The sequence below is a fragment of the Chiloscyllium plagiosum genome, unplaced genomic scaffold (assembly GCF_037043375.1).
Source record: "Chiloscyllium plagiosum isolate Xiang-an unplaced genomic scaffold, Cpla_swu_hap1 HiC_scaffold_8, whole genome shotgun sequence".
NCBI classification, from domain to species: domain Eukaryota; kingdom Metazoa; phylum Chordata; class Chondrichthyes; order Orectolobiformes; family Hemiscylliidae; genus Chiloscyllium; species Chiloscyllium plagiosum.
Genome location: NW_028270146.1, coordinates 36,000,171 through 36,025,792, shown reverse-complemented (window position 1 = coordinate 36,025,792; position 25,622 = coordinate 36,000,171). Strand labels below are relative to the sequence as shown.

The window sequence follows — 25,622 nt, the reverse complement described above, 5'->3', positions numbered from 1 at the left end:
AGGTTAGATCTCATGGAATACACGGAGAACTAGCCATTTGGATACAGAACTGGCTCAAAGGTAGAAGACAGAGGGTGATGGTGGACTGTTGTTTTACAGACTGGAGGTCCGTGACCAGTGGAGTGCCACAAGAATCGATGCTGGGTCCACTACTTTTTGTCATTTATATAAATGATTTGGATGAGAACACAAGAGGTATAGTTAGTAAGTTTGCAGATAACACCAAAATTAGAGATGTGGTGGACAACGAAGAAGGTTACCTCAGATTAAAACGGGATCTTGATCATAGGCCAATGGGCTGTGGAGTAGCAGATGGAGTTTCAGTTAGATAAATGCGAGGTGCTGCATTTTGGGAAAGCAAATCTTAGCAGAACTTTGACACTTAATGATCAGGTCCTAGGGAGTGTTGCTGAACAAAGAGACCTTGGAGTGCAGGTTCATAGCTCCTTGAAAGTAGAGTCGCAGGTAGATAGGATAGTGAAGAAGGTATTTGGTATGCTTTCTGTTATTGGTCAGAGTATTGAGTACAGGAGTTGGGAGTTTATGTTGCGGCTGTACCCAGGATATTGAATAGGCCACTTTTGGAATATTGTGTGCAATTCTGGTCTCCTTCCTATTGGAAGGATGGTGTGACACTTGAAAGTGTTCAGAAAAGATTTACAAGGATGTTGCCAGGTTTGAATGATTTGAGCTAAAGGGCGAGGTTGAATAGGCTGGGGCTGTTTTCTCTGGAGCATCGGAGACTGAGGGGTGACCTTACAGAAGTTTATATAATCATGAAGGGCATGTAGAGGATAAATAGACAAAATCTCTTCCCTGGGATGGGGAGTCCAGAACTAGAAAGAATAGGTTTATGGTGAGAGGGGAAAGATATGGTAGAGACCGAAGGGGCAACTTTTTCACACAAAGCTGCCAGGGGAAGTGGCGGAGGCCAGTACAATTGCAACATTTAAAAGGAATCTGGATGGGTATATGAACAGAAATGTTTGGAGGGATATGGGCCGGGTGCTGGCAAGTGGGACAAAAATAGGCTGGGATATCTGGTCGGCATGGACAAGTTGGACTGAAGGGTCTGTTTCTGTGCTGTACATCTCTATGACTATGTATTTCGCAGTGCAGAGTTAAGAGAGGGATTTGTTTGGATATTGAGTTCTTAAATTGCATCGTTGCTGTTGAATTAATGTGACATGCTGTTTCATGTCATGACGACCCTACTCTGTATTGTTCTGATGGATGCTCACTGTACACATGTTAAAGCCAGCAAAAGTCTGGCACTCAACCGTTCTGACCCTTGACAGGGTTTATGTGCCACAGATACCAACTTGAAACTGTAAGAGAACTAACTAATAATGCAAAATAAAAGCCAATGAACTTAACTTTTCGCCCTCAGGATAAAAGCAAAATACTGTGAACACTGGAAATCTGAAATAAAAAAAAAACAAAGTGCTGGAGAAACTCAGTTGGTCTGGCAGTATCTTTCTTTTATCATGTCCTCCCCTGCCCCATCACAGTTACTGTCCTTTCAAGTTTGGCAGAAGACACACCATTGTTCTGACATACTCACATCCTGGTCTGAACTAATAATATCTTTTTTCTGCCAGCAGCCTACACCCACTATCCCCACCCCAGACCCCCCACCCCCCAAATAATAGCAAAAATGTTGTCCCCTTCACACTTCAGCTCTGATGAAGAGTCATCTCGACGAAACATTAGCTTGCTCTCTCTCCATGGATGGTGTCTGACGCGCTGTGATCTCCAGCATTTGTTGTTCCCTGTATGGAAATAAACTGGGTCAACACCTCGAGTCCAATCTGACATTTCTTCTGAGTTCATGTATTCTCACCCCCAGGGTTTTAATTTTAGTGCCCAACTTTACCAAAGTGTGAGGGGGAGGGGGGGGGAAGGTTATTTAGCCAGTTTGGCCCCTGTGCGCGAAGAATCCTACCCTTGCCACGAAAGCTCCTGCTGCAGCTTCAGGGAAGTGCAAGATGGTCAAGGAAAGATCAGGCTACTGCAGTGACAAGGTGAAAGCACCGTGGGGCTGAAGGCGAGTCTTTGCAGCTGACATTTACTTTAAGAAAAAAATCGGCGATCTAAATCATACACTCGACGTCTGCCCTTTCTGGAGTTGAAGTTACAGGTGACAACTGGAACGGGCTCAGACAGTTCCACTGGATCTTCATTACTTGCTTGCAGCGGGAGAATATATACAGAGAGAGAGACAGATTGAAACATCAAGTCAGGAGGTGAATGTATTCGAGGTGAATGTATTCTTTCCTTTGATTGAAAACGAACCCGCCGAAAACAAACAAACAAAGGAAAACAGACCCAACGGGTCGGCTGCACCCCCGGATTGAAGCTGCAGAAGGGTCTGAGCCCGGGTCAGTTGGTGTGGTGGAGGCTCAGGGTGAAGGTCAACCTCCGCGAGCGTCAAGCGGGCGCCATAGCAACGCGCCCTTGGAAACCAGGCAAAAACCTGCGCTCGCGCTCACCCGGGGGGGCCAATCGGTGGGGCGGCCGCGGTGTCAGGTGGGGGGAAGCGGCGGTTACTGACGGTGTGTGTATGGGGTGGGGGTTGGCGCAGGGCGGTTAGTGGGGGAGGGGTATGCTGACCCGGCTCTCTGCCCGGGAGCGGCCTCCTGGACTAACTCCGCCCCCCCCCACCCCACTACAAGCGGCAGCAACATTGGTAGCCAGGACGGCAATAGAAAACAGTGGGATCCCATCCCCAACACTATCCAACCATCAACTACTCTCCCGCTCCCACCGTCCGATCCCCAACTTTAGTGTTTGTTTTGTTTTGGAGGAAGGTGTGTGGGTGGGGGATGTTGTTGTGTCTTCTCCAACCCTGCCTCTCTAATCCCCCCTCTCCCTGCCCAAGATCGAGTGTCGTTCACAACGAGATTATGGAGGGAAGGGGGGAGGAGGTGGGTATGATGGAGAGGGAGATGAGGGAGAGAGGGAGATGATGGAGGAGGAGGGAGATGATGGAGAGAGATGATGGGGAGGGAGATGATGGAGAGAGGGAGATGATGGGGAGGGAGATGATGGGGAGTGGGAAATAATGGAGGAAGGAGGGAGATTATGGGGAGAGAGAGATGATGGAGGGAGATGATGGAGGGGAGAGGGAGATGATGGAGGGAGAGGGAGATGATGGAGGGGAGAGGGAGATGATGGAGGGGAGAGTGATGATGGAGGGGGAGTGAGATGATGGAGGGGGAGAGGAAGATAATGGAGGGGGAGAGGGAGATGATGGGGAGAGGGAGATGATGGAGGGGGTGTGAGATGATGGAGGGGAGAGGGAGATAATGGAGGGGGAGAGGGAGAGTATGGGGGGACAGGGAAATGAAGGAGGAGAGGGAGATTATGGGGGGTGTGGAATGATGGGTGGGGGTGGGGATGATGGCGAGGGGAGGGGACGGATGATGCCTGATCAAAATAATTAACTCGACTGATTTAGTGAAGAGGTGAAGGGAAAGCGGGTGGGTTGGAAAACTCCGGAAAGTTGCCCAGTTTGCTACACTTGATTTGGACTTCGGATACTGAAGCCTTCTTGTCTGGTCCGTGATCTACCACACGGGCTTAATTTGTTTACAAATAGCAGTGTTGTTTGTTTTTATGGTGTGTGCGTGTCTATTATCGGGACTTGGGCCACATATTGGAGTGAGATTGTGATTGCGAGGTTTTGATTTAGTATTTTAGTTCCCTCCCTGGGCTGTCGATCTGGGTCTGACGGCTAGTCAAACGCATTCCCTGGCATCGTTTCCAGCCCCGGACTAATTTCCAGCTCTGCTCGTTCATGTTGTCAGCTGGATCTTTCGGTTCTCGTAAGGTAAGTGGTGTTTATCTTGGGCGGACAAAGAAAGGACATGACTGTAACAGAGGGTTTTGTTTTCTATTTGTAAACCGGTGGCTACCTTATCTCAGTTAGTCCAAACGCACGTTTTATTCCAATTGCAAAGATAACTGCAAATTGTCTGACAACTGTGTCGGCTTAAAAAAATCAATTCGAGCCTCGGTGCGTTGTCAAGCGGCTTTTTGATCAAAGCGGGAGTGCAGTACAATCCACACACTTTCAGTTAATTTGAATGAATGAATTGAATATTTCTGCTACGTTATATTCGATTCACTTTTCTCCTACTTGCGGTTTTATGGCTTTCTTTTTAAGAACGAGTCATTTTGATCTATTTTATTTCTTGCATATGATTCCAATTTATTAATTTAACTTTCTGCAACTTTTAAAATTTGAATTGGCGTTTAGGCGTTGAAAGTCTTGTACTATCGACATTACAACTTGTTTTCAAAATGCGCCTTTCTTTGCAATCAGCTATTTTACAAATGAATCTATCCATTAATACAAAATAGGAACGTGAAAAGTGATCGATTGAAGTTGCATACAAGCTGGCGACGAGATAATCGAATCATGTCAACCCAAAGTCAGCTTTGAGCTTTAAGATTCACTAATACTGTTCTTTCAGCCACGCTATATCTGACAGCTTGGGAACTGGGAAGCCAGTTATTGCTCACATAGTGTAGCCCGATATCCAGTACTCTCCAAGTGGAGAGATCGAACTGTAGGACTCACGATGGTAACTTTTCGTTGTGTTGGCGTCACTAACGTCTATATTTCTGTCAACTTTTTTTTTTATTGCGAATATGGTTGACACTATGATAATGACCAGATAATTTGTTTTTGTGATGTTGATTGAGGAATATATATTGGGGGATATATGAGGGATAACAGCAGTGCTGTTTGAAATAGCACCGTGGGATCATTTATGCCGACTTGAACAGGCAGATATGGTTTAATGACACTACATCAGGTTATGGTAGGAGAGAACAGGCAAACTGTTTCCAGTGATCTGAAGATCAAATATTGGAAGTAATCCCACATTGCAGCCTCTCGTTGGTGACAGGCTTCTAATATAAGCTATCAGCCTTTGGTATAACGTATTCATTACTTTGTCAAATGGTTGCTGTGAGTTTGGAGATGAGCTGATGACCTGATCTTGGGGTAAAGTGAGGCAAGTATTGCATCAGAGAAACAAGACAAGAATTTGGGATTGGAGTTTTGTATTTGTATCAGTGGCTACCATATTTAATTTGCCAAAGAGGACTGAGAAAATAGCAATCTCAAGCAGGAGAAGAAGATAGGAAATAGTAATTTCTTCATCTTGGAATATGTGAAAGAATGCAGGAAAACGGGAATCCCCATAATCTAAAGTGGCCTATATTTGTATCACCTACCATGAGTTCCAGGCCAAAGGAGCAGTTAAACCACAAGGTGAGGTGTTTTCTTTTAGTGCTTGTGCTCCATTCTCACAAAATCCTGGAGGCTCTTTTTCATCAGTGGCATAGCAGGACTTAGCTGATTGTATTTTTAGGGTCACTGATTCCTCATTGATGGCTATGTAGCATCAACATGGCCAACAATCACATTATATGTAGTAGCCACTGATTGCACATACAGCAAATATGTTCGGATTATTATTATTTAGAAGAATGCCATGGCTTTCTGGGGAGATGGACCACAGTTATTAAGATTTTGTGCCAGTAAGCCAGGGTCTGGGTGATGTATGCTCAAATACCAGCATGGCACTTTTTTGAATTATGAAGTTACCAGTAGCAACGGAGACCATGAAACCACCAGCTAGTCAAAAAAAATCTACTTCATTGTGTCTTTTAGATAAATAAATATGCCATCCTTGGACAGTCTGGCTTTCATGTGACTCCAGTCCCACAGCAATATGTTTGAAATTGAAATGGCCAAGCAAACCATTCAGCTGGATTCAAGCATGTTACCCATCACCACATTCTAAAGGGCATTTAAGGATGGCCTTTCCAGTGATACCCATACCTTATGAATGAATAACTAAAGCCTCTAAGTAATCCTTGCAGGGTGGGTTCTGTTGATCATGGAATCCGGATGGTAGATCTTTGAAGGAAATACTGCATTACAACTCATCAAGACATAACTCAGAGCTTACTGTGAAATTCTTACTGAGATGAAAGTTTACTGTCATTAGTTGGACTGTTCACTTATCCTTCGAAAGTCTGATAACCAATAATAGGTGGTCTGGTAGAAATTTATGTTAGAATTAAAGGTGACATTCAATAAAATTCATTTGAATATTGATGTTTCTTAATTTTGGCACTTAGTTGCATGTATATTCTTTTAATTAATGTTATACTGCTGTATCACTGTAAATGATTGAAATATGATGATGCATTGTGTTAAACTCCAGTGGGCTATCATTAAGAAGGCTGTGTCTCCTATCTGCTGCTGAACCAGTTGTTTATTTCAGATTTACAGTTATGAGTGAAGCTCACTGGTGTCAGCTCTGATGTGTGATGGTCTTTTGATCTGGAAGCTCTATCGACAGGAAAATGTATAATTTATTTAAAATAGCTGTGGAATCTGCAAATGTTTATGGGATTATTTGAAAAAGGATTTAAGAGTTTTCTTCAAAAGTAAAAGGATCAATTATCATTTCCTTGGGTGCAAATCCTTGACCTGGAAGCACTGCCAGTGGAAAAGAAAGGTAAAAAGCTACGTAAACAGAACACAAAAACATTCTGCAGGAGGGTCAAAGAAAATATAAACAAAGAATCTACTCCTGTAAAGAACAAAAGACAGCTGGAATCAGAAGGCAGTCGCTTTACAGATGCACATACATAGAAAGCAGACACAGACAGAAAAGTGAACCCATATTCATGTCTTCAGTCATAATTTAGATACCATAATTGTCTTTTGGTAGGGTCATCTGTTGCACGGTTGGACTTTATCTCTCAGTTCATATATACAGCAGAGGTTTGTAGGCAGTCAGAAGGCTGACTAAAAAATCTTACCCCTTATGGCTTGGGCCTTTCTACGATACCTTCAGGTTGTCTTTTAAAGATGTGTGTTCTTTGTACTGTTCATAAATGGAAGGGATATTGTTTCCAATGAGAGTTCCTTTTGAGTAAATCCAATGGGCGATGTATCACTCTGCCTGTTTCTCTAGTAACTTTAGCTGGTGGTGTCTGTTCACTTTTACATTTGACAAAGCAGTTTGAATATATCTCTTCAGGGACTGCTAATCTCACTGGCATTGCTATTTTACAATAGCTGCATTGTGTGCATGCTAAGGAACCTATAGTTGTGAGTTTTCCATGTTTTCTAATGTATGAGTTAAACCTGTTAATCTTCATTAAAAACTATATGGATTTTATATTGGGCTTGCATGAGAGCAAAGAGGTTCTTCTGCAGCTGTACAGGGTCCTCGTGAGACCACACCTGGAGTACTGTGTGCAGTTCTGGTCTCCAAATTTGAGGAAAGACATTCTGGCTATTGAGGAAGTGCAGCGTAGGTTCACAAGGTCAATTCCTGGAATGGCGGGACTACCTTATGCTGAAAGACTGGAGTGACTGGGCTTATATACCCTTGAGTTTAGAAGACTGAGAGGGGATCTGATTGAGACATAGAAGATTATTAAAGGATTGGACACTCTCGAGGCAAGAAACATGTTTCCGCTAATGGGTGAGTGCCGAACCAGAGGACACAGCTTAAAAATACGGGGTAGACCATTTAGGACAGAGATGAGGAGAAACTTCTTCACCCAGAGAGTGGTGGCTGTGTGGAATGCTCTGCCCCAGAGGGCAGTGGAGGCCCACTCTCTGGATTCATATAAGAAAGAGTTGAATAGAGCTGTCAAGGATAGTGGAATCAAGGGTTATGGAAATAAGGCAGGAACCAGGATGCTGATTAAGGATGATCAGCCATGATCATATTGAATGGTGATGCAGGCTCGAAGGGCAGAATGGCCTACTCCTGCACCTGTTGTCTATTGTAAATTTGAGTTCAGTGGGTAATCTTCATGTGAATTCTTTGAACTAACCTGCTCAGTAATCTGTCTGTGAAACAAGCACAGGGATCCTACTAAGCACAGACAGTTGTGAAATTGTTAACTTTGTGTCACTGTTTTTTAAAAAAAACTGGCTGTGTTGTCAGCCAAATAACTTTTCATCATTGCTTTGAAAGTTATCAACCGTGGTCCAAAAATTAATTTGCAACATGAAGCAATCACATGACTAACTGAAGGATATTATTTACCTGATGCATTACATTGCAAGATAATATACCAGGTGATTGTTTGTTTAAGTTGTAGGATGCAGTTCCCAGTAATATGTTGCAAATCTGTGGTTCCGCACCTGTTGACAAGAGCTAGAGAATGTCACAAATGGAACATGTAACATCTCTGAAACAATTTATATGGATTGTTGAACTGAAATTGGGACTGCTCTATTCAGAGTGATAACCTTGTGTAACTTCAATAATTAATAATCTGAATAATTCTGACAAGATTAGTGTGCTTTATTAATCTTAAATGTGAATTGCTTGCAGATGCTTCACTGGATTTGGATCTGTATCAATTGATTTGCTGCCACCTACAGTGACTTATCTTGATTGCTTATTCATTCAAGCATATTACCTGTTTGTTTAGACTGTAGAAAATAATGCATAGTCCAAACACAAACTGCAGGTAAATTAAGAATAAAAGCAAAGAAGTTCAAATGCTGGAAATCTGATACCTATATGGACAGCGCTGGAACAGAGTACAGGTTTTGCATCAGTGACCCTTCTTCAGAACAGAGACCCTGTGCTGATGGGTCATTGGAAATGTTTGCTCTGATCTGTGTCTGTTTTTTTTCTCTCTGAGATATATTTATATATATATATATATATATATATATATAATATGTATGTAGATACTATCAAACCTGCTGAGTTTCTTCAGCTTCTGTTTGTGTGGCATGTAAATTAGGTAGATGTGGATTATGTGGATTATGCATTAGCTGTGTCTTTCCTGGTATTGTCTTTAAAATCCTTGTAAAGAATTAAGAAAGATAATCAAGTTAACTGTAATATTGACCCAACTTCTATTCCTGATTCTCAGGTTAGCTGATATTATTGGTGGTTCTCCACAGGTTATGTGCCCCTCTCCTTCACACCCATCATTGCTCTTCTCAAAAAGGAACCTTTGACCTCACCATTCTGCCAAACTACACCTCCATCTCTAAATTCTCTTTCCCCTCCATAGTTCACAAACATGTTGCCACTTCCTGTCTTTGTGCAAATCGTACTTGAACTTGACATCTGTGTCCCACCAATCTGGTTTATACCCCTGTCATAATATCAAAACTGCTCTTATCAAAGTCACAAGTAACTTCCTCAGTGACTGACAAAAATAAAATTTTAAATCACACAACACCAGGTTATAGTCCAACAGGTTTATTTGGAAGCACTAGCTTTCAGAGTGCTGCTTCTTCATCAGGTGGTTGATGACAAAAGTAAGCTATTGCTTAAATAGACACACAGAATTGCAAATCTGAGACAAAAACTGAGAATTCTGGAGAAGCACAGCAGGTCTGGTAGCCTCTGTTGACAGAAAAATAGTTAATGTTTCGAGTCCAGTGACCATTTGTCAGAAGTATTGCTTCTAGCCCTTCACGACCTGTCTGTGATTGGTTACATCGTCCTCCTCCAGCACCTCAGGTGGGGACTGCATTTGCTTGGTTCCACTTTCATTGTTTTAAAATTCTCATCCTTGCCCTAGTCTTCCCAGTCTCTGTTATCTCTTCCAGTCCCAGAACCTACCAAGATATCTGTACTCCTCTAATTTTGAGCATCTCTGATTTTAATTACTGCTCCAAACATGACCGTTCCTTCAGCTGATTCCGCCCTAAGCTCTGGAATTTCCTTCCTAAAACTTTCCACTTTTCTACCTCACTCTCCTTCTTTTATGATACTCCTTAAAACTTACTCTTTTGACAATGCTTTTGGTGATCTATTCTAATATCTCCTTTATGTAGTTCAGTATCACAGATCTGAGCCAAAACGTTTGGCACTGGAAAAGCACAGCACTTCAGGCAGATCCAAGGAGCAGGAGAGTCGATGTTTCGGGCATAAGCCCTTCACCAGGACTCGTCAACTCCCCTCCTCCTCGGATGCTGCATGACCCGCTGAGCTTTTCCAGCGCCTACTTTTCGACTCTGATCTCCAGCATTTGCAGTCTTCACAATACTGAGCATTGACTATCCAAATGTTAGAAATTGGAAGCTATCTTCATCTTTCCACAGTAACCAAGAAACTGCATCAAGCACCTGACCATACGAAGGTGGTGGGAGATTTAGACTGGACAGTCAAATAGCTTATTAGTCAAGTGGAAGACTGAATGGGATTGAGTGAAGAAGCTATTAAGGTTAGTGTTTGGGCTCAGCCTTTTACATGACCAAGAAGTTCAATATGTCTTAGATACACCTTTCTACATTACACGGAATAACTGAACATTAATTTTAAGTCTCATTCTTCCAACAGCCTGATTTTAGAAATTCATTGGGCATTTCCTTTATTTGCTGTATCTCAGCATATCTGCCCATGTTTTGATGTGGGTAATATGGTTAATTATCACCCTTACACTCTGCAACAAATAATTATAATAATATTTGCTTCAATCAAATTAAAAATGTATTTCAATACTGTGGCCTAGCTAGTGTTTTATTCAGTTGCAGTATTTCACCCAACTCTATGCTTCAACTAATACATGCAAGGATCCTGAATGTCTTATTGATCAGCTTCTCTACCTGTACAGTTGTCATCGAGGATTTCACATCCTATCATTTGTTGTTTATTCCCTTGCCTTGTTAGTGTCCTCCAAATTACTTACAATGCTTCACATATGTTCTTATTGAACTCCTTTTGCTAACCTTCAACCTACTGGACTGATCCATCGATATCTTCATGCAGTAATCTGTATTATCATAGGTCATGGATATTTTTCCCAATCCCTCAGTGGATATAAATAATCATTTATTTATATCAATATAAGTAAAATGATGGGACAGCCGAAACTGTTGCCACCAAATCCTGTACCACAGAAGAACTGGCGAGGTGCTTCATTTATCTTGCATAAACATCTATGTAGGAAGTAGTTGCAGTTGCTTGAACTCAATTCTGGGCTTGCACAATGCAGAATCATTGCAAGATATATGAGAGATTGAGAATGTTCTGGATTGTAGATTCCAGGACTTGGTTACCCTGGATCTGTAGCGGGTTCAGGATGATAGCGGCCATTTGAAAGGGCAGAAAGAGACAGGCAGTGAAGGAATTCTTTGGGTGTTCTCAAACTGATTTGAATACAGTGTTTTATACCAAGGAAGGTGAAGATACCTCAGAAAGTAGACATTGACACATATCCTGGCACCATGGGGAAAATGGCTGTGCACAGAAACATGTATAAATACAGTGGTCATAGGAGGTAGAATGACATTCTTGAAGCCATTTATACGAATCCCACATAGTCTCTTGTCTCCCTAAAGGTAGTTCTGAACATTTTCAGCAGGAAAAGGGAACAGCCAGACATCATAGCCCATGTGAGAACCAATTTTTAAAAATTTCAAAATATACTTTATTCTTAAAAAATACCTTTATATACAGTACATACATAGTCACAAATACAGTTTGGTTCTGAACATTGGCATATCAAAGAAACAAACAAACATTTGAGTTTCACTCTATCGAAACAAACTAAAGCAACTCTTACATGAATAAGACTCTATTTACATGTATTTGAGGCACTGAGAGGGTTTGATAACTGAATAGACCCCAATTTAATTTCAGTAGAAGACCTCAGACAGCAGTCTTTCCCCACTGCGCCTTAGTGGCAGCTGCCAAGCTTTTGTGCATCCCTCAGCACAAAGTCCTGGGCCTTGAAATGTTCCAGTTTGCAACACTCGTTCGAGGTCAACTCCTTGTTCTGGAAGACAGACAGGCTTTGGGCAGACTAAAGATCATCTTTTACCGAGTTGATGGACCAGACACAGTCGGTGTTTGTCTCAGTGTGCGTCCAGAGAAACAGACAGTGGAGCATAGAGTCCTGCCTGCTGGAGTTGCTCGGGACGAACTTCAACAAAAACCACTGCATCTTTCTCCGGACTTACTTTGCAAAGGCACACTCCAGAAGGAGATGTGTGACAGTCTCAACACCCCCAGCTGCTTTGAGGGCAGCATGTGCTGATGCTGACCAATCGGGCCTACAAGAAGGATCTGACAGGTAATGCCCTCCTCACCAACAGCCAAGTGATGTCTTGGTGCTTGTTGGAAAGTTCTGGTGATGAGGCGTTCTGCCAGATGACTTTGACAGTCTGCTCAGAGAACCGAATGACACGATCAACTCTCTCCTTTTCCTGCAGGGTGTTGAGGATACTACGTGCTGACCATTTCCTGATGGATTTGTGGTCAAAGGTATTTTTCTTTGCAAATTTCTCCATGAAGGATTGTTAATAAGGAATGGTCCAACTACTTTGAGTGTTTGGCGGCATCGAGGCCAGTCCCATCCTTCACAACACCGAGGACAGGTAGAACCTCAGTATGTAGTGACATTTGATGTTTGTAAACCGAGGGTCTTCACACAGCTTGATGCAGCCACACACAAAGTTGGCCATCAGAATGTGGGCAGCATTGGGTATTTTCTTCCCCACCCTTATCCAGAGTTATTTCCATGGTGTCCCTGTGGACGTGATCCATCTTAGACCTCCAAGTAAGTGGAAGATAACTCTGGTGACTCCAGTGGCGCAGTTTAGAGGAATGGGTCAGACTTGCGCCACATAAAACAACCAACAGTAATCATCTTTAATATTGCCTGGTGGTGATTTTTCAAGCCAAGGTTCCAAGTCTAGCCTGTTCTGAATGCATCCATCAAAGAAAGCCAGGGAGTGAATGCAATGGATAGGATGTTAGGTGGTTGAGGGAGGTAGAATTAGAATTAGGTTTATTATGTTACATGTAACCAAGTACTGAAAAATAGTGAAAAGTCACCATTCTGAGCACCATTTCAGGTAGACAGGTACCTAGGTACACTATCTTAGATACAAAATAGAGCAATAAAGAAATAAGTTAAAAGTTCAACATCATAGTCTTTCTATAGCCAAGGATCTGCAGTCATCACACTGGGCTTTCCCATCAAGGGCTCACTATCCCCAGCACTGGGCCCACGCTTCCCATGAGGGCACCCTCTGCCTGCATGATAGGGTGCCAGGGAAGTGAATGCGAGCTAAGGGTCGATGACAAGGTTAGGTGGGGGGGTCATTTTGATTATTTTAGAGGTTTATTGATGGTAGGGGGTGTTGCTGTGAGGAAAGAGGGGGGAGGGACATGTGCATACATTGAATCTGGCACAGTCATGTTGAGCGGGATGTCAGGTTTGGTGAGGTGGGTTGTGGACACAAGTGTAGGTTCCAACAGGATTGCATCAGAGGGATGTGTGAATCAAGTATGAGGGAGGGCTGCATGGTTTGGGTGTAAGTGGGAGAGTAAGTGGTGTGTTGGGGATTCAGTTTCCTCATTACCTAAAATGTTAAGCAGGTTTTAATATTCTAACTGTTCAGGGGCAACTATCAACCTTAAGAGAGTCAGAACCTTCCTGCTCAAGTTCTCTGTTTTTAATTGGAGAGTTCCAGATCAGTGGAATTGCTGATTGGAGTTTCACCTTCCTGGGCAAGTCCTATAAAGTTAGCCCTTTTGGAGAGCTTGCAAGATCCCAATGCACAACCCAAGTCTATGCTGGTCCAACCAGCTATCTGGCCATTGAAACATTTTGGCCTTGAATAAATAATGAGTGACTGCTCTCAGTAGTAGTAGGATTAATAATCAGAGGACACAATTTGAAGCACTTGCCTAAAAAAAAGCAGAATTGGCAAGATAATACTTATCTTCCCCTGAGCTAGTTGTTGTGACTTGGAAATGTTGGTGATAGCAAGTTCAAATGTGAAGCAGACAAAGATTGAATTCGAGTACATGCGTGTTGATGCATGATTAATAAACAATTATCAAAAGAAACTTGGGTAAATATTTGAAAGAAAAAGTTAAAATTACCAGGTTATAGAGAGAAAGAAGTGAAGTAGAATTAGTTGGAAAGCTCAACCAATGATCCAAGCACAAAAGAAAAGGCTTCCTCTGTGCTGTATCACTAGGGTTCTCAAGATCCAACTAATAAGTTATTCTTCTACTGAGAACTAACACAATTCAATCTAAGTACCCACATTATTTTTTGTTCTTTGAATCTTTGCACTGTATAAAAATGCTTGCAAATAAGATGAACATGCAATATTCCAAATTATTCCTTATCAATAAATAATATTCAAAAATGTTGGCCTATTTTGAGGCTGAAATGTTCCTATTTTCAGTTTTGCTGAGTGAGATTTATAACACCCAGTCTGTCTCGATCAGCAATTTTGCTCGTGCAATATCTTGTTCTTTATCTTATTAATTATTCAATTGGGCGGTGGGTGCATTTTCCAGGTATAATATTGCTTCAGAGGTGGAAATGCCCAGCATTTAGGATTTTGGTGCTGTATTTAAACTACAGAATCACAGCAGTACTATGCCACTCCTTAGCCAATTAGCCCAATTTATCAAGATCCTGTTGTAATCTTAGATAATATTCTTCACTTCCACTCTACCACAATTTTGGTATCATTCGCAAACTTACTAACCATGCCTCCTAAATTGTCATCCAAATTATGTATGTAAATAACAAACAACAGTCAACCCCTTTGAAATACTGCTCGTCACAGGCCTCCAGTTCAAAACTCTCCATCATCACCCTCTGTCTCCTACTGTCAAGTCAATTTTGTAGCCAATCTACAAGCACCTCTGAATCGCAAGTGATTTATCTTTACTAATCAGTCTTCCATGTGGAACCTTGTGGAAGAGTTCAAAACTAGGCGGAATATTTTTAAAATGAGAGGAGAAAGATTTAAAAGGGATATGAGGGGTAATGTTTTCACACTGAGGATGGTTCAGGTGTGGAACAAACTGCCAAAGGAAGTGGTAGATGCAGGTACAGTTACAACATTTAAAAGACACTTAGTCAGAGACATGAATAGGAAAGATTTAGAGGGATACGGGCCAAATGCGGGAAAGTAGGATTAGTTTATTTTGGGAAATATGGTTGGTATGGACAAGTTGGATCAACAGGTCTGTTTCTGTGCAGTATGACTATAATTTTTCATTCAGAGCAAAAGCTGTTTCTTGCGTGCATTTCAGCACTTTTCCCACTCTTTCATTAAGTTCAGATGTGGCGAAACTATGATTTAATACAACACCCATGTGGCAGGTAGCACCTTCTAATCCTTCAAGACCTTTGTCACTATTCTTTGAAACAAATCCAGTGTTGATGTAATGTCAAAGGGTAGATCATTAAAGAAATATCTTCTAAATGCTGTGCTGAAGTAGAATTAGTTGGAAAGCTCGACCAATGAGCCAAGCACAAAAGAAAGGGCTCCCTCTGTGCTGTATCACTAGGGTTCTCAAGATTTAACTACTGAGAACTAACACAATTCAATCTAAGTACCCACATTGTTTTTTGCTCTTTGAATCTTTGCACTGTATAAAAATGCTTGCAAATAAGATGAACATGCAATATTCCAAATTATTCCTTATCAATAAATAATATTCAAAAATGTTGGCCTATTTTGAGGCTGAAATGTTCCTATTTTCAGTTTTGCTGAGTGAGATTTATAACACCCAGTCTGTCTCGATCAGCAATTTTGCTCGTGCAATATCTTGTTCTTTACCTCATTAATTATTCAGTTGGGCGGTGGGTGCATTTTCCAGGTATAGTATTGCTGCAGAGGTGGAAATGCCCAGCATTTAGGATTCTGGTGCAGTATTTAGACTACAGAATCACAGCAGTATTATGGCATAGAAGGAGACCATTTGACCCATTGTGTCTGCATCAGCTCTCAAATGGGCATTATGACTTAGTTCCATTATCATATCTTTTTCACATATCTTTGCATGCTGCTTCTATTTAAATAATGAAACAATGACCTCTTGAATGTCTCATTTGAAACTGCCTCCATCACACCTCTAGACAGTGCCTTCCATACCTGAACTAGTTATTGTGTGAAAAAACGTTTTCTCATTCGTGTTTGTTTCCTTTGCAAATCACTTTAAATCTGTGTTCTCTCATTCTTGATCCTTTATGAGGTGCAGCAGCTGCTTTAAAGTCTGCAAGCCAGGAACAAATTTTTACACTGTGGTGCTCGAGTCTCAACATTCAGGATGTGAGTAATAAGAAAGGAAAACTCACTTCCCACTTTGTGAACTTGGACAGGAGATCCTGATGGATGCGGTAGTGAAGAGGAGTGTAGTCTTTTTTCTTGCTAAGTGCCCTAGTTAGATGCACTAACAAACACAGCCAGCCTGGACTCAGATTACTGGATTAATAGTGTGTCATGTGTGAAGCGGGAAGATAACTGATCTGCTGAGCTCTGCAACCTCATATTTATGGGCCAGCACTCTGCTACTGCGCACACATACCATTAAGCTTTTTGGATACAGAAATGGCTCAAAGGTAGAAGACAGAGGGTGGTGATGGAGGGCTGTTTTTCAGATTGGAGGCCTGTGACCAATGGAGTGCCACAAGGATTGGTGCTGGATCCACTAATTTTTGTCATTTATATAAATGATTAGGATGTAAACATAAGAGCTATAGTTAGTACGTTTGCAGATGACACCAAAATTGGAGGTGTAATGGACAGCGAAGAAGGTTACCTCAGATTATAACGGGATCTTGATCAGATGGGCCAATGGGTTGAGAAGTGGCAGATGGAGTTTAATTTAGATAAATGTGAGGTGCTGCATTTTGGGGAAGCAAATCTTAGCAGGACTTATACACTTAATGGTAAGGTCCTAGGATGTGTTGCTGAACAAAAAGACCTTGGAGTGCAGGTTCATAGCTCCTAGAAAGTAGAGTTGCAGGTAGATGGGATAGTGAAGAAGGCGTTTGGTATGCTTTCCTTTATTGAGTACAGGAGTTGGGAGGTCATGTTGGGCTGTACAGGACATTGTTTAGGCCACTTTTGGAATATTGCCTGCAATTTTGGTCTCTTTCCTATCAGAAAGATGTTGTGAAACTTGAAAGGATTCAGAAAAGATTTACAAGAATGTTGCCAGGGTTGGAGGATTTGAGCTATAGGGAGAGGTTGAATAGGCTAGATCTGTTTTCCCTTGAGCATTGGAGGCTGAGGGGTTACCTTATAGAGGTTTATAAAATCATGAAGGGCATGGATAGGATAAATAGACAAAGTATTTTCCCTGGGGTGGGTGAGTCCAGAACTAGGGGGCATAGGTTTAGGGTGAGAGGGGAAAGATATAAAAGAAATATAATATAAATGGTGGTACGTGTATGGAATGAGCTGCCAGAGGAAGTGGTGGAGGCTGGTACAGTTGCAACATTTAAGAGGCATTTGGATGGGTATATGAATAGGAAGGGTTTGAAGGGATACGGGTTGGGTGCTGGCAGGTGGGATGAGATTGGATTGACATATCTGGTCAGCATGGATGAGTTGGATCGAAGGGACTATGTCCGTGCTGTGTATCTGTATTACTCTATGACTCTATAACTGTCAGTGATGCTTGCATTCTGACCACTGAACAGCCTTAGCCACTTCGTCCCCCCAACCTACTAACTCACCCTGCCCTTATGTTGTTAGCCTTTTCACTGGGGACACCTTATCACCTCTTCTACTCATGGATCATCACTAACTGCTCGTCCATTCACTTCCATCATATTCAGTCTCTCTCTTTATATCATTACATAAAAATGTGCCCAACCCCCATACTGATGTCTTCGTCAGAGCACCTTGACTCAACTACCTGTAATCCTTGGACTGTTTGCACTGTAACCTGTAGAACCCACTATGGCCCAGTCCCTGAACTGTGAAGACTCTGTCAGAATAAGTGCTTGATTGACTGTGGCCAACCCCTTCGACTGGAATTGGACGAGCCTCTTGACTGAATGTGACAGTAACCCATGACTAACCACAGTCCTTCTTTACCCAGCTAAATCAACATGGCCATTTTCTTGAAGCATATGCAATAGGTTTACTGCAAACATTATTGGCACATGCTGTAGGTGTGATGTTGGCTTAGCACCCTGGCACACAGCAACATGTGCCCTCGTTGACTGTTCAATGCTCTCCATTATGACAAGCTGCCTGTCTCTTACTTTGTGCTAAGAAGAGCAAGACTACTCTGGCAGTCTGTAATAGAGCAATAAAGACACTTTGTGCTAAGAAAGCGTTACAAGTTACACAGAAGGTGGTAGCCATAAGTCAGTACAGAGGTCAGTTAAGAAAAGAATATCAAATAGACAGAGACTGGCAACCTCTAAATTGCAAAGTGAGTGAGCACTAAGAAAACAAGCTAAGAACTATAAGATGCATCCTGTGTAGGTACACGTATGTTCCTGTGCACGGTGACCTGGCAAATGCATCCAAGTCAGAGATGTCCTTGAACTCCAAACAAAATGTTTAAGGGTTGAAATGGTGAGAAAGTTGGTTTGAGACTAGGCATGATCATGAGGTTTGTAGTTTGCCAATGCTGACCTGCATGAATGAAGTGTTGAGGAGGAGGATGGCCATGAAATATGCAGGAATAATGTTGTGAAGAAGCAGTTACTTGATTGGGAGAAGCACTTGGTGAGTTGCAACTACTAGCTACCTACTCTGATTTGCATGTTGGGAACTTGTGCAGTTTACTTTCTTAGTGGAGGAGAGAAGAATTGAAAATGGTATTTAAACAGCATTGAAGTATAATGGGGCGGCACGGTGGCTCAGTGGTTAGCACTGCTGCTTCACAGCACCAGGTATCTGGGTTCAATTCCTGTCTTGGGCAACTGTCTGTGTGGAGTTTGCACATTTTCCTTGTGTCTGCGTGGGTTTCCTCCAGGTACTCCGGTTTCAGTCCAAAGATGTGCAGGTTAGGCAAATTGGCCATGCTAAATTTCTTGTAATGTTAGGTGCACGTTAGATGCAACACCTAGGTGCATTAGTCAGGGGTGAATGTAGGGGAATGGGTCTGGGTGGGTTGCTCTTCGGAGGGTCGGTGTGGACTTGTTGGGCCGAAGAACCTGTTTCCACACTGTAGTGAATCTAATCTAATCTAAATAAGGTTAAGTCGAGGCTTTAATGAGACCCAAAAGGTGAATTGCACCACTCAATGGTGAGATTCTCAAGTTGCATTTCAGATTTGAGGTGCAAATTGGAAATTTTCTTTATGTTCAGATCTTTTCGCTCTGCCTGTATTTTCCCACCATTCTCGTCATGCTTATGCCGCTCAATGGAGGGGAAATTTGCCATAAAAATACATCTTTTGCCTTCATTGTACTTTGTGACAAGGCCTATATAATACAGAATACTTCTAAACCATGTACAAATATCTTTCTATCTTAGCATTTGTTAAGGAAACCCTGTCATGACTAATTTTTATTTCCTGTACCAGTAAAGCTTATTTTATATTTTTGCTTAAAAACATTGGCAAAACATTCTTCAAACTATGTTGTGCTGTTCATTTGCTGATATCTTGTTTGATGATGTTGGCAAATTTGCTGATACTATTAAAGCTTTGAAAGATGAGATCAGTATTATGTTTTTGATTCATTGAATTAGGCAAATAAAATAGAAAGCCAAAGAGCAATTTTGAAACGTCATTGCTCTGGTCAAGGTGGCCAGAAGATTATTATCTAATTAATAAAATAAAGAATGGTTTTATGTGCTAGAAGTTAATTATGCTTCTGTAAATGAAAACAGATAGACTAATACCTAACCTATAATATAGACTACCGATTAAAACAGAATAACCGGTCCACTAAGTAATAGAATTAAAAATAAGTCATTGATCTGTGTGTAAGATTTTTGAGGAATTAATTTGATAGCTAGAAAGGAAACAAATAGTTATGTCAGGTTTTCAAATATAGCTATGTCGTGAATGTTAATGGGTAAGTTCAAAGTTTCACAATCACATCGTCATTCTCCTCCTCCACTTATATAATTTCAGAGTGTTAGTTTCATATTGGTCATCTTATACCCCTTACTATGCACCAATCCAAGAAACCATGTATATGTTCTAACATAGAAGAGAATGCAGAATATAGTGATACAGTTACAGAGAAAGTACAGAGAAATATCAACTCTAATATATGAGTGGTGATAAACACCTCAAAAGTGAGATGAGGAGCTTGATACTGTCTACGAGAAGAAAGGTTGAAACACATGGGAGGTCTTCTAACCTCAAATGTACACAAGAATGGCCAAAGGCGTACAATATTCAATAAGATCCTGAAATTTGTTCTTATTTATTATTTGTTCTTATTTATTATTAATGACAAAAGTACTCGTTTGTCTATACCAAATTTTGAAGGTTTGTTTTGAAGTTGTATAAACTGCATTAAGGGATAACTGGGATATCACTTAATGGACTGAATTTGTTGGGGCAAAGATTGCCCTGAGGCAGGCTGGAAAGCTGGAAGGAACTCAACCTCAGCTGCTTCTGGAACCTTTCTCTTACATTCAGGTAATTAACTGTCTAGTGTTGATACTCCTGTACCATTTCCAAGAGCTGCTAACTAATTGGAGGGGTTGGTCACTGCTGGTATTGCACCTAGCCTGAAACAGCGTGGACCCTCTACTTGAAAATCAAGGTAAGTGAAGTCACTAGTGCCAGATAATGAGGAAAGGGTCCATGAGGGGAGACTTAGGCAGAGGCTAGTTGATGATAGCAGTGGCGTGTTTCTCTGGGGGCAGCTGATTACAGAGGGCCATGATCAGAGGGCCTCCCAGTTAGCCCACTGAAGGTCTGCTCCATAGCTGGTCAAATGCAAGCAAAAGCACAAAGAGGCCCTTAATTTGCCATATAATGCTGCTTGTGAAGACTGTTCTGAAGCCCTTATGTCAATGTATGGAATTGGGAAGGTGATAGGGAGCTTGCCCTCCACCTTCAAAATTCCCCTCTCTCCCATCTCTAAAATCACTCTGAGGATCACAGTAAATTCCACCTAGTATTTCTCAATATTTCTGAAAACACTTCAGCAAAATTCCAACACGTTAAGTATAATGTTCTTTGCGTGCGAGATTGACAATAGAATGTTCCAGGTCTCAAGGAAGGAAAAATAACTTGCATTTATCTCATATCTTTTCAACCCTGAGAAATTCTAAATTTATTCATAGCCAACAAGTTATTTGAAATAATTGATTATTCTATATTGGGTGGTTCTGGCTGAGAGAAAATTGTTGTTTGGGAGAAACTGTTTGTCCTTCCTTAACTTGTAGCTTGGAAATTTTTACATCCACTTGAAAAAGCGTGGACTGAATTTTCAAACCTTGCCGGGAGCCTGATGTCAGCATAATTTCTGGGCCAGATCCCATGCCATAACTGCATCACTCATGTGATACTATCATGGAATAGAAAAGCTTAATTGGACCAAAGGCAAGCTTGGCATCAATGTAATGACAATGAGTATGACCAAGAGGCGGGAGCTGCCTGAGAGCACAATTGATTTGATCTGATTTGATTTGATTTATTATTTTCATATACAGAATATGATGAAAAGTTTTGTTTTGCATGTTAACCAGACAAATGAGTCCTTACATTAGTACTTAGGATAATAGAAGAGAATGCAGAATATAGTGTTACAGTTACAGAGAAAGTACAGAGAAAGATCACATCTAATATATGAGAGGTGATAAACATTTCAAAGTGAGATGAGGAGCTTGATACTGTCTACGAGAAGAAAGGATGCAGCACATGGGAGGTCTTCTAACTTCAAATGTACACAAGAATGGCCAAAGTGTACAATATTCAATAAGATCCTGAAATTTGTCAATATCAAACAATAATTTGACTTCTGCTTGAAACTGAACTGAAAAGCTATGCATTGAAGTATATCGGACTGTTCAAGTTCAGCAATTTCAACTTTGAAATTGGCCTTTCCATGTCCCCAACTCAGTAACAAGGTTCTCAAGAAGATTAATGGACTCTTAATTGGGGACAGACGTTTTCTATTCCCTCTCTGTCTGTTCTCTCTTTGAAAATTGCATCACAATTAGAGAATGCCTACAGTGTAGAAGCAGGCCATTGTGGCCAATCAGGTCCACACCAACCTTCTGAAGAACATCCCACTAAGACCCAACCCCACATTCCTGTATTTCCGATAGCTATTACACCTAGCCTGTATATCCCTGGACACTACGGACAAACTAGCACGCCAATCCACCCAACATTGCACATCTTTAGACTGTGGGAGGAAACCAGAGCAACTGGAGCAAACTCATGCGGACATAGGATGAATGTACAAAATCCACACAGTCACCCAAGGCTGAAATTGAACCCAGGTCCCTGGCGCCGTGAGGCAGGAGTGCTAACCACTGAGCCACCATGCCACCCCACGAGCTGGTGGGATCCACTGACATTATTTGGGGAAATGATTGTTAAAATATGCAGGCATCCTTTCACAACCTGAAAAAGAAACCTGATTTGATGTTGCATTGAAAGTAAGTCATTTCCAGTAATGTAGCCTTTCCTCAGTACTAAAAATGTGTTGCTGGAAAAGCGCAGTACTCAGTACTACTTTGACATGCCACTCTGAATGAAGTAAGTGTTGTTAATGGTGCTTAATCTGATGATGTACATGAATTTGATTACAAGTTGTGTTAGGCCATCGTCAGAGGTTTCTCTTACTTCATGAAGTGCTATTTTTTGGAACTGTTTCATGAAAGGCATGTCACCTACTCTCTTTGTTTCAGGATCTGCAGAAGTGTTCACAAGCCACCTGGTCGCAAATCAAAGGTAGGCCCAAGCTTAAGGTAGTGATTTAATAATTGTCTGTCAGGAGGTATTACAGTCACCGGTTGGCCAAAACACACTCTGACTGCTTGAGGAGTAAGACTTCCTCAGATATAAATTGATAGATCATATCTGGAAGTCAGTAGTTGATCCCCGTATTTAAGAGCTGCAAAGCCATTTTATTTAAAATATTTGGCCTATTATAACCCCCTCTAAGGAATGGCAGAAAGAATTTACAGTACGTGCATTTCAATTTAAAAGTATATGTTTATAGCAAAAGTAACTTGTGTCTTTGTTTTTATATCAAGGAATGAAACTTGTTTTTTTTTGTTCCATCCACCTTTTCTTTCATTCATGGGATGTGCATGTCACCGGCTCGGCCAGCATTTATTGCCCATTCCTAATTTGCCCAGAGGGCAGTTAAGAGTCAACCACATTTCTGTGGGACTAGAGTCACAAGTAAGCCAGACTAGGTGAGGATGGCAGATTTCCTTCCCTAACAGACATTGGTGAACCAGATGGGTTTTTTTAGCAATCGACAATGGTTGCATGGTCATCATTAGACTCTTATTTCCATATTATTATTGAATTCATATTCCAACATCTGCCATGGGTTTCAGGATTAATATTCTAGGCCATCAGCTTTTGCCCGAAACATCGATTCTCTGATGCTGCCTGACCTGCTGTGCTTTTCCAGCACCATACTCTCAACTCCACTAGGTCATTGCCTACCTTATCCATGTTGCTTTATACATTTGAAGAAAGAAACCACATGTTGATGGGTGATATATTTCAGTAACTGATGTAAAAGTTAAGAGTCTTTTGCTATGATTGCTGCTAGATATTAGGTAGGAGAAAGTGCACTGCAGGTTACAGAGGGTGTGAGACCTATTTATAGAGTCACTGGCACAGCTGGTGCTTACATAATATTGAGTGTAATAAAGTTCATAATTCAGTCTTAAACTTGTGGTTATTGTCTAAGGTTTCTATTTATTCTTTCAATAAGAATGTTTTCTTTATTGTTCTCATACAGAAGATTGACAGAACTTTGTTCAATTACATTAACAACGTCGAAAGTAGCGTACTTCAAGAGAAAATATGCAGAAGAAGAAGATTTGCATAAAGTTTACAATGGGTACTTTCCAAAAGTAAGCATTTTTTGACATTAGAAAAAAAATTGGACACTTTTGCACTGTTACTTTAAACACCTGAGTGTTCTTTCTTTTTAAGAACCTGATCTTTCCAGAAGATCGAACATGTATTCTAAGGCTTTCACTAGAAAAACTAAGGATTCTTGAAGACCCTGAAATCTATCTTCGAAGGGCTGTTTTAATAAACAATTTATTGAGGAAAATCCACATTGAAACAGAGAAAGAAGTGTATGACTATGCTGAACAGTTTAATAAGGCTTCAAAGCATCTCTATTCTGATGCACAGAAAAGAGTGAAGTATATGATCAAGGATTGTAATGAATGTTCCGAATCTTTGTATTATGACGAGATTGGTTCATATTCCATTGTGCCTTTTTCTTCAAATAATGTCATCTATGGACTTGGTTATCCAAATGACTATTTGGGAAAAAGTACTTTCTAAAATGGAATTCCAAAGAGGATGATGACTCGTTAGATTTAGACCTCTGTCATTCTGTGCTTGGCAGAGATGAAGCTTTGGAAACCAACATATTCATTCACTGAAAAATAACAGTGAATCTGCACACAAGATCTAATGGATGTGGTCTGGTTGGAAAATTGGTGACTTTATAAATCAGTAAAGTGAGAGCACTTATGTTAATCTTTGTTTTTGATCAGATCTGTTTGGAGCATCATGTATTAATGTGCAGTGTTTTTTTATTGCTAAGTATGGACTATGTAGAGATTATCTTAATAGAACCAGTACAAAATGGTGATTTATTGATTTTACTCTCTATTTTTATTTTGTCATCTCATTTCTTCATTATTTCCACTATTTCACCCCTTTCTGTGGTTGGGTAACAGGATGAAATGGAAGCTTCACTGCCATTTTTAATGCTGCTTCCTGGAGGCTGGGTTCTGCCAGCTTTTTCTTGTTGCTGGTGATGCAGTACTCAGTCATATGACTAGAAATTAATCTTACCCAAGTAGAGGTAGGCACGCTTAGGTAACCATTGAGGCTGCCATTTTGAACAATAATCTCCAAAGGAGGTTTAGATGCTCCACTTCTGGGGCTTTTTGGGTCAACATAAAAATAGTGCTATGGTGAGTGTTTGTCAGTTAATACTTCACATAGCTAATCTTTTCAGTAAGGGAGATTGCTTGAAAGCTGTATCTATGTAGAAATTGTGACGTACATTGTAATATTAATTTATCAGTACACAATAGATTATTTTGTTTAGATAAAATCTCCAAAACAGAGTTATGAAAAAAGCTTCTTGAATGGTCATACTTTAAAAGTGAATTAAAATCCAAAGGCAGGGTAGTGTAAAATGAAGATAAATAATCAATTGTGCAGGAACTTTACAGACTAAAACAACTGGATTTGATTCCAAAATCCTTTTTGAATGGAGTACAATCACCATTTATTAGTCACTTGTAAGACTGCTAAGTGAGTTGTCATTTTTAGCCATCTAATAACAACTTCAATAGACTTTTATACTTTTATCATCTCTTCAGTTGTGATCCCTTATGGAATTGTTGTCAACAAATGTATTTGATGTATTGTACCTTTAAAGATAATAAGAACTAAAACTTGTACCATGGACCAGCTTGAGTTCTTTACTATATCTGCTGCAATTTGGAACAGAACCAAGCTCCTGAAGTATCTGATATGGTATAGAAACAATAGTGGTTGGATTATATTTGTGTGTCACAGAAGGTTACTGCCAGAGATGTAATTGAATTTAAAAGAAAACCACAATTAAATTTGTTAGACTATGCCTTTTCTGCAAAATAGAAACTTAAATGGTGGATTGAGTGGCAG

At 40.8% G+C, this 25,622-nt stretch overlaps 1 long non-coding RNA gene across 5 annotated transcripts; it reads left to right on the top strand.

Annotated features, from left to right (window-relative positions):
- The first annotated feature begins 1,967 nt into the window (after window positions 1-1,967).
- Window positions 1,968-25,401, top strand: LOC122553455 (uncharacterized). 5 transcript variants are annotated; one of them, XR_015757855.1, is made up of 5 exons: window positions 1,968-2,381; window positions 3,695-3,832; window positions 22,628-22,670; window positions 23,701-23,815; window positions 23,898-25,401. It is a non-coding gene; the product is annotated as an uncharacterized LOC122553455 (long non-coding RNA). The 5 variants fall into 5 exon arrangements; XR_015757854.1 differs by having other exon boundaries at window positions 1,968-2,468; XR_015757857.1 differs by lacking the exon at window positions 1,968-2,381 and adding an exon at window positions 10,121-10,242 and having other exon boundaries at window positions 3,458-3,832.
- Window positions 25,402-25,622: the final 221 nt, after the last annotated feature.